This window comes from Lichenostomus cassidix, chromosome W (assembly GCF_008360975.1).
Source record: "Lichenostomus cassidix isolate B80296 chromosome W, HeHo_3.0, whole genome shotgun sequence".
Lineage (NCBI taxonomy): Eukaryota > Metazoa > Chordata > Aves > Passeriformes > Meliphagidae > Lichenostomus > Lichenostomus cassidix.
Genome location: NC_139510.1, coordinates 12,496,420 through 12,512,086, shown reverse-complemented (window position 1 = coordinate 12,512,086; position 15,667 = coordinate 12,496,420). Strand labels below are relative to the sequence as shown.

At 45.1% G+C, this 15,667-nt stretch overlaps 1 pseudogene; it reads right to left on the bottom strand.

Annotated features, from left to right (window-relative positions):
• Positions 1-9,135: 9,135 nt before the first annotated feature.
• The window catches only part of LOC146425517 (uncharacterized), a 29,988-nt pseudogene continuing 23,456 nt past the window's right edge, over positions 9,136-15,667 (bottom strand).

Below are 15,667 nucleotides of genomic sequence, written 5' to 3'. Positions count from 1 at the left end.
GCTTGACGGGTGAGAGAAGGCTGTTATTGGGTTTCTGTTTTGTTTTTTGTTGTTGCTGCTGTGAAAAACACACTTCACTCTCCTGTTGAAATTTTAAAGGTTTAATAAAAGACAATAGGGGACACCAAACAATAAAGCAAAGAAACAGCGCTGGGTGCTTGGCCCTGGGCCAAGAAGCACACCTACCATTGAGGGAGTCACCTTAAATACTCTTTGTATTGCGTCAGCCTCATGCCTATTCATAAGCATTCATGCATATTCAAACTTTTCTCAAAACTATTTTGCATGTTCCAAGAACTATTTTGCATGGCTCCTTCTTGGTCCCGCCTTTTTAGAGCATGTGCTTTTTCGGCTGTGGTTTCTTCCAGTCTTGGTTATCACCTCCCAGTTTGGGCTTGGGTCCGTAGTCCTTGCATCTGTTTATAGGCTGATAGTCAGGTATCAGTGGCAGGTCTTCTTTTTGGGTGTTATCCAGTCAAGCAGGTAGTGTGGTTAGTAAAGAAAAGTCTTTTAAACTACTTTTGTTAGTTTTTTACTACAATATCGAAATCTAGTTCATAACAGAAATTAAAGCATTGGTTATATACCTCTATCTTTATGACAAGAATACTTCTGTAAAAAAAGAATAAAACCATACACACAATGAATATCTATGGAAAGCCAACACTATATTAATATATATTTATCACACTGCTGTTGTTTGTTTGTCTTGTTATACATACATATACTAGTAAAGAACTGTTATTCCTTTTCCCATATCTTTGCCTGAAAGCCCAGTAATTTCAAAGTTATAATAATTTGTAGGGAAGGGGGTAATATTTTCCATTCCAGGAAGGTTCCTGCCTTCCTGGGCAGACACCTGTCTCTTAAACCAGGACAGTTTTCCACATCTTTTGCCAATACTACATGCAGAAAAGCACCTCTTTATCACATTTTCCTTTTCCTTCTCTAATGCTAATACATTAGCATCTGTTGCTACCAATTTGGGTTTTATAATTATTTCACAATGCAAAGAAAAAATCAGTATAGGACACCTCATCCCATTTTTGCTCTCAACCACAAGATAACATTAAATGCAAAATGGCATTATAATTCAAAGGCCCATTCTGAGGCCATTTTTCCTGATCATTTAATGCATACAGAGGCCACCACTGATTATAGTACATAATTAACTTTTTCCAGTTGAAGGGATCTCCCTCAAACTTTCTCCAATGCCCTAGAATACATCCTAAGTGTGAAGTTTTTACAATCTCCTCTTCTTCAGTTATACTTTGTCTAAATAATTATAATGACAAGCAATTACTACAATTAAACAATCAAACAGCAGTTACAAATATTAATGATAGGCAATTACTACAAAAAATCAGGCAATCAAACAACAGTGACAAGCAATTGCTACAAACAATTAAACAACGGTTACAAATATTTAAGATTCCTAGGATACCCAAACCTTATACGCTTCGGTCATCTCTGATTCTGTGTTTATAGGAAACCAAGATTAACCAAAGTTACAACTGAAATACTCCTCTGACACATGTTTTCTGATAAAATTTACTAGGGGAGATCCCAAAATACCAAACCAACAATTTTTAACAATGTCTCTACAACGGATGTCTCATAGGTATCTACCAGCCAGCAAAGGGTTGCAGGGGGAATCCCTGGATAAATTTTACTAATGTGAACTGTAGTTCTCCTTGCGATTTCCCTTGGCCATCAGCAGCTGCCTGTGCAACATCCTGGTCAAATTTGCTGTTGTCCCATCTGGGTCACCAAAACCTTTTGCCGATTTTAGGAGCTGTCTAAACACAGGCACTGAGTCTAGTTCAGAAAGGAGACATTGTTTATTCTGTGCAGGGTGCAAGGTGGAGGTTTCCACAAATTGGTTTGACCTTGGCTGGGTGCCAGATGCCCACCAAGCTGCTCTATCACTCCCGTTCCCAGGGGGACAGGGGAGAGAATAAGATGGAAAACACCCAGTCGGTTGAGATAAGGCAGTTTACTATTATTCAAAATCATCTACTCCACTGCAGGTACTGTAAAGTAAAGCAGACCTTTATTGGTGCAAAGAGAACATGTGGGGGGTCAGGATCTCCATGTACATGTCTATCTGTGGTTCATTTTACACTGGCTTTTATACTTTTAGAATTCTGGCCTCTGCCCTTGTTTGTTTGCTTATCTAAAAGTTACAGTTTTAAGGGTTGAGGTCTTACACAACTTGTGGTTTCTTTATCTCAGGATTAAAACACGGCACACAGTACACACCTAATTTTACTGTTACAAGACATATTCTGTTTATAGCTGTGCTTTATTGATTAGGTCTTTCTGTTTCCTATCTATTACAACATAACTTGTTTTCTAGCCTTTTGTGTCAGTTTCCCTTCTTATCTTCTTGGCCCACCAGGGCTAGACCCTTGCTTACAGAAGTCTTTACAGTTAGACACAGCAGTCACACTTAAATGTCTTCCTTCTTATCTTCTTAATTCACCAGGGGTAGACCCCTGTTTTCCAGAAGCAGCAGCAGTTACATTCAAGCCCTTCCCTTCTTATCTCCTTAGCTCACTAGGGCTGGGTCCCTGTTTTGCAGAAGCAGTTTCAGTTATGCACAGCAGTCACACTTAATTGTTTTGCTAACTCAGTCTAAGGTGCTTATGCCAAGTGACCTCTGTGTTTCAACTAAATCAAAGGAAAAAAAACCAAACAAATGTTTGCACGTGCATAAGCAAAGGGAAAACAGTTAATCTCTGCTTCCCATCAGCGAGTGATATTCAGCCACTTCCCGGGAAGCAGGGCTTCAGCACATGTAGCAGTTGCTCCAGAAGGCAAACATTGTAAAATAATGAATGCCCCCCGTTCCTCCTCCCTCCCTTAGCTTTTATATCTGAGCTGACATCATATGGTATGGAATATCCATTTGGTTAATTTGGATCAGCTGGCCTAGCTGTGTCCCATCCCGGGATCATGCCCACTCTGAGACCCTTGATAGGGGAGAATGTTAGAGAGAGTGCTGATGCTGTGCCAGCACTGCTCAGCAGCAGCCAAAACACTGGTGTGTTATCAGCACCTTTCCAGCTCCCAATGTAAAGCACAGCACTGTGAGGACTGCTGTGGGAAAATGAACTACAGTTCAGACAGACCCAATGCAATCTCCACCCCTTATGTCATACAATTTGCATCATACTCAGATCCCACATAATTTATATATCTTCAAATTGTTCCATTGTATTTATTTTTCATTACTGAAATCTCTTCTTACTCACACATACAACTTAAACTGCATCCTTAAACTGTCTGTACACCAAACAAACATTTTTTCATTAACTACTATCTCCAGTCCTTTCAAAGATATTATTTTCCAATTTCATGGGCTTACTTCACCCCTCCAGATCCATGACATGGGCTCCATTTCATCAGGATGGGTGCTCAGGACAGGAGAAGCAGCATACCTAATCATTGGGCACTGACACCGGCCCGGTTTGGGTCATTGTTGCATTCTTCTTGCTGCTCGCAAAATTCATGCTTTGTCAGTTCATGTCACTCCTGCAACATACAACTTACACCACCAATTCTTTTTTCCCCCAAGGTTAAATCTCCTTGAGGCATACACCTGGTCTCCACATACTTCCGCAATACCCACCAAGTACACCCAGGTCCTTGGGCAAAGACAATACCATGAATAGGTTTGCCTTTTCCAATGGGAGGAGAAATCCACACCGACTTCCCCAGCCACTTCCCTATGGGTAATGCAGGGACCTTATCTCCTTCCACAGTATGTAGGAGTTTTGTTTGGGCAGGACCAGGGCAGTTAGCAGATCCCCTAGTGTTTACCAGCCAAATGGGTTATGCTAAATCTGCATCCACATGCTTCCATGCCTCATTACCTAATGCTCCTAACATAATCTTAATCAGCCCATTATACCTCTCAATCTTTCCAGAGGCTTGTGTATGATAAAGGATGTGATGTATCCACTCAATTCCATGTTTCTTTGCCCAGGATTTATGAGGTTGTTTCAAAAATGAGTCCCTGTGTCTGACTCAATTCCGCCCTCTATTCCAAGGAGACTTCACTTGTGTGGCTTGCTTGACAGCAGCACATGTTTCACATTTGTGAATAACCTGTGTGATAGACTCCATGGCCAGGTCCACCCCCCTGATCACAAGCCCATAAGTATGTTGCACCCCTTCCGAGATGTCCTGATGTTTCATTGGCCCATCGGACTATAAATAGCTCACCCTTCTGCTCCCAGTCTAAGTCTACCCAAGCTATTCTAATCTTGGCAGCCTTATCTACCTGTTCACTGTTTTGATGTTCTTTGGTAGCACGACTTCTGGGCACATGAGCATCCACATGACGCACCTTCAGAGTCATGTTTTCTACCTGTGCAGTAATGTCCTGCCACAATGCAGCAGCCCAGATGAGTTTACCCCACCATCGCCAATTGGTCTTCTTCCACTGCTGCAGCCACTCGGCCACCCCCATAGGGCATTAGCCCCCATCCAGGAGTCAGTGTAGAGATACAGTATGGGCCACTTTTCTCACTCAGCAATCTCTAGGGCTAGTTGAATAGATTTCACTTCTGCAAATTGACTTGACTCACCTTCCCCTTCAGCAGCCTCAATGACTTGTTGTGTAGGACTCCACATAGCAGCTTTCCACCTCCAATGGTTTCCTATCACATGGCAGGATCCATCCATAAATAAAGCATAGCCTCTTTCATTTTCTGGTAACTCCTTATATGGTGGTGCTTCTTGGGCACGAGTCACCTTCTCAGGCAATGCTCCAAAAACTCTGCCTTTGGGCCAACCCATAATCTCTTCTAGGATTCCTGGGAAATTGTTTTTTTTCTATTTAGTCTTGTTATGTAACTAATGCTATCCACTTACTCCATGTAGTGCTGGTTGTGTGATGTGTTGAGGGGATATTTCCTTTGAATATCCAGTATAGGATGGTTAATCATGGTGCCAAGAGGAGACACACTTCTGTCCCAAAAACTTCTGAGGTGTCTCAAAGCCCTTCATAGGCATGCAAATATCTCTATTTCAGTTGGAGTATAGTGGGCTTCTGATCCTCAATAACTCCATCTCCAAAACCCTAGTGGTTGACCTTGGGTTTCTCCTGAGGTCTTTTGTCACGATAGAGACAGACGTCATGCAAAAAACACAGCTCCAGGCCAGGAAGGAAGGTAGAAGGTAGAGAGAGAGTTTATTGCTACAAAGTCTCTTTTATACTATTTTCTAACATTTGTGCGATATGGCCATTAGCTTCCAACCTTTTATGAGTCAATACTATTAGTCAGTTATTCCTAGTACACATCTTTTGTGAAAAACAGCCTCCTTCTTACAGCTGTGCATTCCTTTATGTTTTTCTGCCTTGTTTTCTGCTTCTTGCCTCTGTCCATGCTAAGATTCTCACAGGTAAAGTTTGACTGTTTTTAAGTCAAACCCTGTGAGGCTTTCAGACCAGCTGTCAGCCTCATCAGGTCCCACAGTCCTAGAGGTTCCAGTTGAGACCCTGCTACCCAGCTGCAGTGTAGAGTATATTTTGCAAGGCTGGTCCTGTCCAAACACGCCCAAGGGCTGCCACACAAGCTATTTCCTGCTTGATCTGCCTCAAGGCCCCACTCAAAATGGTTCTTCTTCTGGGTGTCTTGGTTTGAAAGACAGGTGTCTGCCAAGGAAGGCAGGAACCTCCCTTGGAATAGAGAATATGGCCCCCTTCCCTCCAAATTATTATAAATTTAAAATTAGGGACTTTCAGGCAAAGATATGGGAAAAGGAATAACAGTTCTTTATTAGTATTTATAACAAGGCAAATAAGCAACAACAACGGTAGCAACAACAAACAAAACCAGAAACCCAATAACAGCCTTCTCCCGGCTGTCAAAGCACCTTCCCCTTTGGTGTAGTTACGGTCACAGCCGGCAGGGGTAGGTGCAATGATTCTCTCGCGGCTGCAGGGGGCGCTGTGGTGCAAGTTCAGACACCTCTCCCTCATGCGGTAATGGCAGGTGGGTTGGATGGTGAAATGGGCTGTAGCAGGGCCCTTGGAGTGGTGGCTAGGACAGCAGAGGCTGGCTCACCCAGGGTAGTGAGCAAGAGGTAGCAGAAACACCGCAGCTGTGGCAGGAGCCGTGATGTGTCCCGGAAGGTGAGGGGTGCAGGGTTAAAGTGTAGCAAAAAAGCTGGAGCAGTGGCACAAATAAACGGTGGACCTCAGCAGCGGCAGCCCGACTCCCGAACTGGGAGATGCTCCCTCAGAGGGGGAGGGTGGAGAGGTCCCGGTTTTTCCCCTGAGGCACCCGAGCAGATGGTGAGAGTCCTTTCCAGTGAGGTAGGGTGTTAACAAGGTCTCAGTTCAGTGGACACTCTTACAAGCAGAGCCTCACTCACAGTAGGATAAGAAAAGTAGGAGTCGGAACTCCGCAGTGGTGCTGGATTCGTCCCACAGCGACTGCAGCCTGTCTTCCCTCCAATGCTGAGAGAGCAAGAATCTAGGAGCTATGCCCAGCCCCTTCCCCCAGTCCAAATCTCACGATATCTCTGCCCCTCAAAGAGAAAAAACAGAGATAAGGGAGTACCCAGCTGCACCCTTCCCCCAGAGCCTGGCAGCTACTTTTGTCTTTTTCTAAGTACTAGTTGTTATTATCTCTTAGCAACAAATGGGAAAAAGAGAAAGAAAACAAAGGGAAAAATCCTAACCTTCAGCACCAGGTCACTCGATAGAGGGGGCTCACAAGCTGACTATACCCAGGAATGTGCATTCTCCAGAACCCCACAAGGCCCAGAAAAGCTTGTGTTTCCTTCTTATTAGCTGGTGGAGACATAGTAGCAACTTTGTCAACCACCTCTGTAGGCACATGTCGCCATCCATCCTGCCATTTTATTCCCAATAACTGGATCTCCTGTGCAGGTCCCTTTACCTTACTTTGTTTCATAGCAAGCCCAGCTTTTAGAAGAATTTGGATTATTTTTTTTTCCTTTCTCAAAAACGTCTTCTGCTGTGTTGCCCCACACAATGATATCATCAATATATTGTAGGTGTTCTGGAGCTCCACCCTGTTCCAGTGCAGTCTGGAATAGTCCATGGCAGATGGTGGGGCTGTGTTTCCACCCCTGGGGCTGTCAGTTCCAGGTGTATTGGACACCCCTCCAGGTGAAAGCAAAGTGTGGCCTGCACTCTGCTGCCAGAGGGACTAAGAAAAATGCATTAGCAATGTCAGTTGTGGCATACCATTTGGCTCCTTTTGTCTCTAGCTCATATTGGAGGTCCAACATGTCTAGTACAGCAGCACTTAGAGGTAACATGACTTCATTCGGGCCCCGATAGTCTACTGTCAGCCTCCATTCCCCATTAGACTTTTGCACTGGCCATACAGGGCTGTTGAAGGGTGAGTGTGTCACCGAAAATCGGGAAGAAAATAAAAACACTCTAACACTATATTTGAAGTGATAGAGAATCAGGCATTACTTTATTTTCTGGCCAGGATGTGCCCAGGAAAATATTCCAAGAACACATGCCTTTAGAGGATTTTTCCCCAAATTTTATACAGTCAAAACCCCATAGAGATACATTGTTTCAAAGTTCATTGGACCGGAGTTGAGTAACCCCCCGTATTCAGTTTCCCTTGGATCCGAATCTCCTCACCTCTGATGTTAATTAGATTTTTCATTCTTCAGTTTTTCTTATCATTCCTTTCTGGACCAGATGTCTTCACCCCTGCTGGAGGTGGGACCAGGTGTCTTCACCCCTGCTGGAGGTGGCGTCTGGGGTAGATATTTGTAGATGGTCACTGATGTCCTGCTGATGTTCTGCTGATTGCCTTTATCTTTCTGGTAATCTTCGGGGTTTCTCCCAGTCTGGAGTATGTTAATCCTATCTCCTTAGGGTAATTCTATATCTCTTAAAAAACTAAAGAAAATTCCTTTCCCCAAGGCAAAGTCAAGTCAAACCTAACTAGAGAGACAAAATAAAAATTTAAAAGTTATATTGTCTCCAACAAGTGGGTTCTGCTGATAACTCCTTGGCTCTCCAGTTGACAAATTAGTTCATGTATGGGAGTTACAGAGTCCCAGTTGGTGTGATACTGCTGCAGGTGCACTGTCCTGGTAGCAATTCGTACTTGTTGGTCTTCAACCTGCAGCAATCCTACAGTGAAGGGATCTTCTGAGAGGCCAGGCAGAATGGATAACTGATCTTCTCTCTATTCAATGTAGCTCCACCAGAAGCCCATCAATACCCTGTTGGATCCTTGAAGTACCCTCTCCTGAGGTAGTCAATGTCAAAGATCCAAGGGGCCTCTGGGCCAGTCACGATGGGGAGCTTTTCCCATTTTTCTCCTGTTAAGGTCACCTCAGCCTCTATTACAAACAACTCCTGGCATCCCCCTCTCACTCCATAGGGACAGATGGATTCCCCACTCCTGTGCCTTGATGGCATCAATGTGCACTGTGCACCAGTGTCTACTAAAGCCTTATACTTCTGTGGATCCGATGTGCCAGGCCATCAAATCCACACAGTCCAGTACACTCAGTCATCCCTTTCCTCCTCCTGGCTTGAGGCAGGGACCCTCTATTCCTGTTCCTGGTTGGAGTATTCACTATCTCACCTTTGCAATGCCAGATCAGAAGTTTCCTCTTCAGGGTTGTAGGAAATGGGAGTTCTCTTATATCTGGGACAGTGCTGATTGTCTTCTGGTCTCTCTGCAGCAACTACACTGACAGTCTTCTTGGGTGGCACTGTTAACATAGGGTTAAAATGTTAGTTAAAAATAGGCTTTAGGAACGGGTATAGGTGAGCACTACATGTACGGGGCTCAGCGACATGATCACGAAAATTGCTTAGAAAATCGGGATTGTTCCAGTGGAATCATGCGGATTAGCACCTGTGAAATAAATCAGAAATACTGTGGGAGAAGGGGGGCTTAAAGTCATGCTTGGGGGGAAACAATGGAACAATGTTGATGATTAACATGATTACATCACTGTTCTGTAAGGGAAGGTATAAAAATGTATTCGCTTCAAATTCATGTGGAAGTCAGATTTGGGTGGATGTCACACCCCTGTCTTCCCGAGCTCGAATAAAGGCACCTGCATATAATCATTCAGTGATTATGCGTTTTCCACGCTAACAGCACCTTCTTAACAGCTCTCTTCCCCTCGCAGTTCACAGACATGGGCTTTCAACTTAGAGGTGGATTCACCATCTGTCATGGTTTGACCCTGGCTAAATGCCAAGCACCTGCAACATCCGCTCTCTCTGCTCTCCCCTGCCAGGTAAGTATGCAGGAGAGGGAGAAAAAAAACTGTTAAACACACACACACCGGACTCATGAGTTAAGCCACTGGTGGGAGGACACACTGAGAAAGGGCAGAAACGGGCTGAAAACCTTAAGTTGCAAAGTGATTTATTAACCTAAACAGTTGGAGGATAAATGAGAGGTAAAAATAGCTTTTAAGACACCATTTCTTCACTCACCCCCCTCCCTCTTAAGACACTGTTTCTCTGCTCATGCCCCTCCCTCCTTCCAGCCAATAGCAAGGGGGGGGGGGGGTAGGGTAAGGGGGTTTTCCTTTGGTCAGTCCATCAGGGAGAGGAGTCCTCTACCTAGCCATGGGGTCCCTCCCACGACAGACAGTCCTCTGCAAACTACCTTGGCGCTGGTCCAAATCTCACGAGCAGCATCCCACCCAAATCTCTGCTGCAACACAAGTCCTTGTCCACAGAATGCAGACTTCCGAGCTGAGGCCAGGCTGTTTCCATCTTGGGATCAAGGCCTTTCTCTCTCTTGCAAGGCCTTTGCAACTTTAACTCTCCGTATGAGACTTCCACTGGATCACAGCTTCCTCCAGGCATCCACCTGCTCCTCTGGTGTGGGCCCTTCCACATGGGCTGTGGGTGGATCAGTGCACCCCCCGTGGACTCCATGGGCTGCAGGGGGACCACCTGCTCCCCCCATGGCCTTCACCACGGCTGGCAGAGGACTTTCAGCTCTGGCTCCCGGAGCACCTCCTCCCCCACCTTCTCCACTGACCGTGGTGTCTCCATGTTGTTTTCCCTCACATATTTTCACCTCCTCCTCCTCCTCTAGCTAAAATGAAATATGTGCTTACATTGTTTTGATTTCTTCTTAAATATGTTATTACAGAGGTGTAACTAACATCTCTAATTGGCCCGGACTTGGCCAGCAGCATGTCCATCATCTTCTGAGCCATCAGTGATTGGCTCTGCTGGACATGGTGAAATACTTCCAGAACCTTTACACAGAACACACAGGAGCCATCTTTGTATCCCATCCCACTCACTAGCAAAAACTGGGCTAAGCAAAACCAACCCATGAATACAGAGGTATGCCTTCTCCCAACCCTTCAGACACTTCTTCAGGCCTACCACAACTGCTTTTGAAGGGTTTAAATTTCTCTTAGATGCTAAAGATACCTTGCTGATGTTCTGGGCCAAGCAAAACCAACACACCATCCCACTACCTCATGTCCTCCCCCTGCTCATGCAGAAAGAACCAGAGTTCATTACATAGAGTGTTCTGTGGAGTGTTCTTGGGGCCTCCCTTCCCTCTGACCAGGGTTGGAGAGGAGCTATCTCTTGGGCTGCCCCTAAAAGCTGGGGTACTGGCTCATAGGGATTAAGAGGTACCCAAAGTTTCTTCTACATTTCGTAGCCTGGAGGACGCCACCTCTGCAGTTGGTGTATTCATTTGCAGGTAATATAGTGCCACCAAGTGGCTGGAATATGATGCAGGGGCGCTTTGAACCCTTTTCCTCAATATGGCAAGTGTACAAGGGACCCTATAATTCTTTAGATTACTATAGACAACTTCCAGCACTGCTAATTCTCTCAAGTACTGGATACCTTCATCTGCAGTGGTCCACTGTTGGTGATTGATACGTGGACTTCGCCTGGTTCATGCAAAGCCAACTTTATTGTACAAAGCACATCTTTTATACTCTTACAAACTAGTAGCTCAGCAGTTACAAAACTTCGGCTTCTAGGGTTACATGTTTTGCATTTCTTAAGGGCTACAGATTACAATCTCCTCACCTAATCTCCTGTTAACTACTGTGCATAAGGTAAACACAGTCTTATCTTACTCTTTGTCTCTGCTCCATGCATGCTCTGTATGTCCTGGTGGTCTTTGGAGACCCCTAAAGACCCCTCCTCTGGAGCATGCGTGGTCCTTCATGGGATGATTCAGTGGTTTCTGTGCTGGTTTCAAATGCATGCTTGTACATCTTAGCTCATAAGCCATCAGGCCAGAGCTGTTACCTACATTCACTCCTCTCTGAGAAGTTGTCAGCTACAATTTGAATTTGAATTAGAGCTCAGCCTTCAGCCCTGGACAGGCACTGTGCTGGTGGAAGGGGGAAAAAGCTCAAAGAAACAAGGATGGTTGAAGTGCAAATAGATTTGGGTTTTCTATTTGACCACTTCTTTCTCAGTTGAACCATTGCTCCAGGGACATCAAAGTTCGTGTTCTATGTCTTTGTTGTCCTTGAGTTGGTCGTCTTCAGGTGGCGTTGGTCCTTTTTCTCTGTATGGGTGAATGTTTTTTGCAGGGATCCACTTAAGTCCCATATCTGTGGAAACACAAGCATAACCTCTTCCCCATGTAATAAGAGGAAAAGGTCCAATTATTTTGCCTGATTCCAAGTCTTTTACCAGGACCAGAGCTTTAATTTCAGCGACTGCTGCACTTTGTCCAAAATGCTGCATTATGGGTGGAATTTTGCTATCTGAATAGCAACTTCAAAAGTTAAAAACATATAAGCCTTTGTGTAGCCTATCCTGAGGTGTTGCACCCTCCATTCCCCCTTTCTGTTGCCTCCATAAGTGTTTCAGTGTGCTGTGAGCTCGTTCAATGAAGGCCTGTCCTGTGGGGGAATGAGGAATTCCTGTGGTATGCTGTATTCCCCATAAGGCAAAAAAGGTAGCTAAAGAATAGGAAATGTACACAGGACCGTTATCTGTTTTAACTTGTTGTGGCACACCTAAAAAGGCAAAAGGAGCTAAAAAATGGTGTCAAGCATATTTTGCTGCTTCCCCTGCATGGCAGGATGCAAACAGAGCTCCTGAAAAGGTGTCAATGGAGGAATAGATACATCTTAAGTGACCAAATTCAGGAAAATGTGTAACATCTGTTTGCCACAATTGGAGGCTCTGCAAACCTCAAGGGTTAATTCCATGCGAGCCAGGGCTGAAGTTACAGCGCTGGCAGTCAGGGCATGCAGCGATAATGTCTTCAGCTTGTTGATATGTAAGTGAAAAGGATGGTGGCTAGGCAGAAGTATTTTGATGTAAAAAGGAGTGACTTAATTTGGCTTGAGCAAACTGATTAGGCAAAACTTCTACTAGCAATGTCAAAAGGTCTGCTTATCGGTTACCTTCTGCAATAAAACCCGGGAGAGTTGTATGTGAGCGGATATGCATAACAAAGTAATTATTTCTGCAGTTATCTATGAGAAAGATATGGTCAAATAGAAAACCCAAATCTATTTCCACTTCAATCATCCTTGTTTCTCTGAGCTTTTGCCCCCCTTCCACAGCGCCTGTCCGAGCTGAGGGCTGAACTCTTGATTCAAATTCAAATTGTAGGTAACAGCTCTGGCCTGATGGCTTATCAGCTAAGCATGCATTTGAAACCAGCACAGAAACCTTCACCCTGGAGGGGTCTTTAGGGGTCTCCAAAGACCACCACAACATATTAATGACTTCCAAGAAATGATTTGTATAACCACTCCTATCCTGAAAAATGTAATGAATATTCATGAATTTTACCTATAACACTGTGTCTTTGGGGGTACTGAGGTGTGTGTTTGGTGGAAAGAATTCCCCCACACCCGGTGCATCGAATAAAGCAAATACCCACTTCTCTGACTTGGTCTCTGAAGTGTCTCTGGGCTCGATTGGGGCTAATCAAATTGGCACCCCAGATGGGACCCTGACTCTGCTCGGCTGTCAGATCCAAAGGTAAGCAGACCTCCCAGTTGCGACCCTGAATTTTCAGGGGGAGCTCAGTTGTCCTTTGGCTCATGGCGGGAGTAGACTAAGGACCATCTGCACCAAATTAAGGTATTTGCTACTTTTAAAATAAATGCCTGCAGGTCCGGGGTGCTAGTCCCTGAGGGTGGGTTGAGACTGGGTCTCCCGAAATTAGTCCCGGGCAAGGGGTTGGACCCCGCTGTCAGGATAAGGTACTTTTAAAGGGTTGGACCCCGCTATAGTGAAAGTTACCTTTAAGGGGTTGGACTCCACTGTACTATACCATCATACTGTGATTTTTGTTCTATCTGTCGTTATTTTGTTACTGTGTGAGTGTGAATGAATGAGACGTGTCTCTGACACGAAGCAAGAGTGGAGCTCTATCTGCGTTTCCGTTCTCTGGCGACAGAAACAGCCAGAGAAAAGCAAAGCAAGTGGTAAAGAGTGAATGAGTATAAATCATATATAAACTGTTGGTTTGGAGTATCTGGAGGGGGGCAGATTGTATTATTGGAGGGGAAAGACTGAACTGAAAACACTCAGACCCCCTACACCTTTCTTATACAGCTCCATGTGATTTCCTTTTGAAATCCTGTGTTTAGTGTGGAAACTGGACTTTTGTGTGCTTGTACTTGTCGGGGGTTGAGAATTTCTTCCCATTCCTGTTACTAAGCAACAAATAGTTAGATGTTTAGAGCGATCAAGTCTTTTGTAAAAGACAAAAGCTGGGCTTTTGGGCAGGGCACGGTAAGGGAAGAGCCAGCCCTGGGAACGCTCTCTCGTGGTTCGGACGCTGAGAGGAGAGGGTGCTCTCTCTTTGCTTTCCAGCTGCTACCAGTGGAAAATCCAACTGTGCCCTGTTTTTCTTTTCTCCTGGCTGGGTGAGCTTTGATTCAACTTTTTCTTCCCACTGGGAAGGGCGCGTTTTCCCCGGGCTGCGTTTTCCCACAGCTGCTGCCGGGAGAGTCCGGCTGCCTCTGCTGCCTGCCTCTGCCTTCTGCCGCACGAGACCGCGGCGTCTGCTGTGACTGCAGAAATCCTTGCTACCTCGCTGCTAGCCGGGAGGGAGCGGGCGTCCACCCCTGCTTTCTGCCGCTCCGAGCTGCCTGGCTGCCTGCTTTCTCAGCCTGTCCGCCATCATCCAGCTGCGTGAGGCTGACCTGACCCTGCGCCACAGCGCCACCTGCAGCCGCTTGGGAGTCAACGCACCTGCCCTGCCTGGCCGGGAGCTCAACAGCGCCCCTGCTGCTTGCGACTGTGATTACACCACACGGGAAAAGGCTCGCGCAGCTCACAAATCATCTGCTATTGGTTTTCTGGTTCTAGTTGTGGTTGCTATTATTGTTATTGCTTGTTTATAGATACTAGTAAAGAACTGATATTCCTTTTTTCCCATACCTTTGCCTGAAAGCCCTTGATTTACAAAATTAAATAATTCGGAGGGAGGGGAAAAAATCACATTCTCTGTCCTAAGGGAGGGTTCAACCTCCCTTGGCAGACACCTGTCTTTCAAACCAAGACAGTACTTAAAGGAATAGAATAAGGGGAGAAGTGGCAGAGAGTAGCGTGACTTTGTGGCTGGTTCCCCGGATCTGAGAGGTTTTGAGAGGAAAAGTCAGAGGAGACGTGCAGGAAAGTGTGCGTGGAAGGAAGAAGAGAAGGAGAATAGACAAAAGGAGGCAATGGGATCATCTGAAAGGAAGGAAATACCCCAAAAAAGTCCGTTGGGATGTGTGTTAGCACATTGGAAACAACTAGGAGCATTCTCTGGAGGGACTATGAAAAAGAGCACCCTAATTAAATATTGTAACCAATGGTGGCCACTGTACAAATTAGATGATGGTGAAAAGTGGCCAGAAAATGGGACTTTATAACACCCTACTGTTAGTGTGGAAAACACATAATCACTGGATGATTATATGCAGGTGCCTTTATTCAAGCTCGGGAAGCCGGGGTGTAACATCTACCCAAATCTGGCTTCAACATTGATTTGAAGAGAATACAGTTTTATACCTTCCCTTACAGAACAGTGATGTAATCATATGTTAATTATCAACTTATCATTGTTCCATTGTTTCCCCCCAAGCATGACTTTAAGCCCTCCACCTCCCACAGTATTTCTGATTAATTTCACAGGTGCTAATCCGCGTGATTTCACTAAAACAATCCCCATTCTCTAAGCAATCTTCGTGATCATGTCGCTGAGCCCCGTACATGTAGTGCCTACCTATCCCGTTCCTAAAGCCTATTTTTAACTAACATTTTATCCCAATGTTAACACTACTACAACTAATGTTATTTTTAAGGAGGGCAAACAAATGGGATGAGACCTTTTACGCTGATTGCTTTTTCACTTTAAGACGTAAACCAGAATGGCAGAAACAATGTGGTATTAATTTAGCGCCTCAGGACTTGATGGTCCTTGTATTGGAAAAAGAGGCAAAAAGGAAAAGCCACATGATAAGGTGCTGTTCATCTTGCAGCATCGGACAGCAGTGTTTAAAACTCAAAGCTGAGAGAGACCAGGAATCCCTTAGAAACCCAGGAGTTGATGAACTGCAATGGTGACACCCTAACATCAGGGGCAACATCCCACAGGTCCTCAACATCCCTAGAGGATAATGAGGATGAAGGGACAAGTGAAGCGAGCTCAGGAATATCATCCAGAACTAGAAGCAA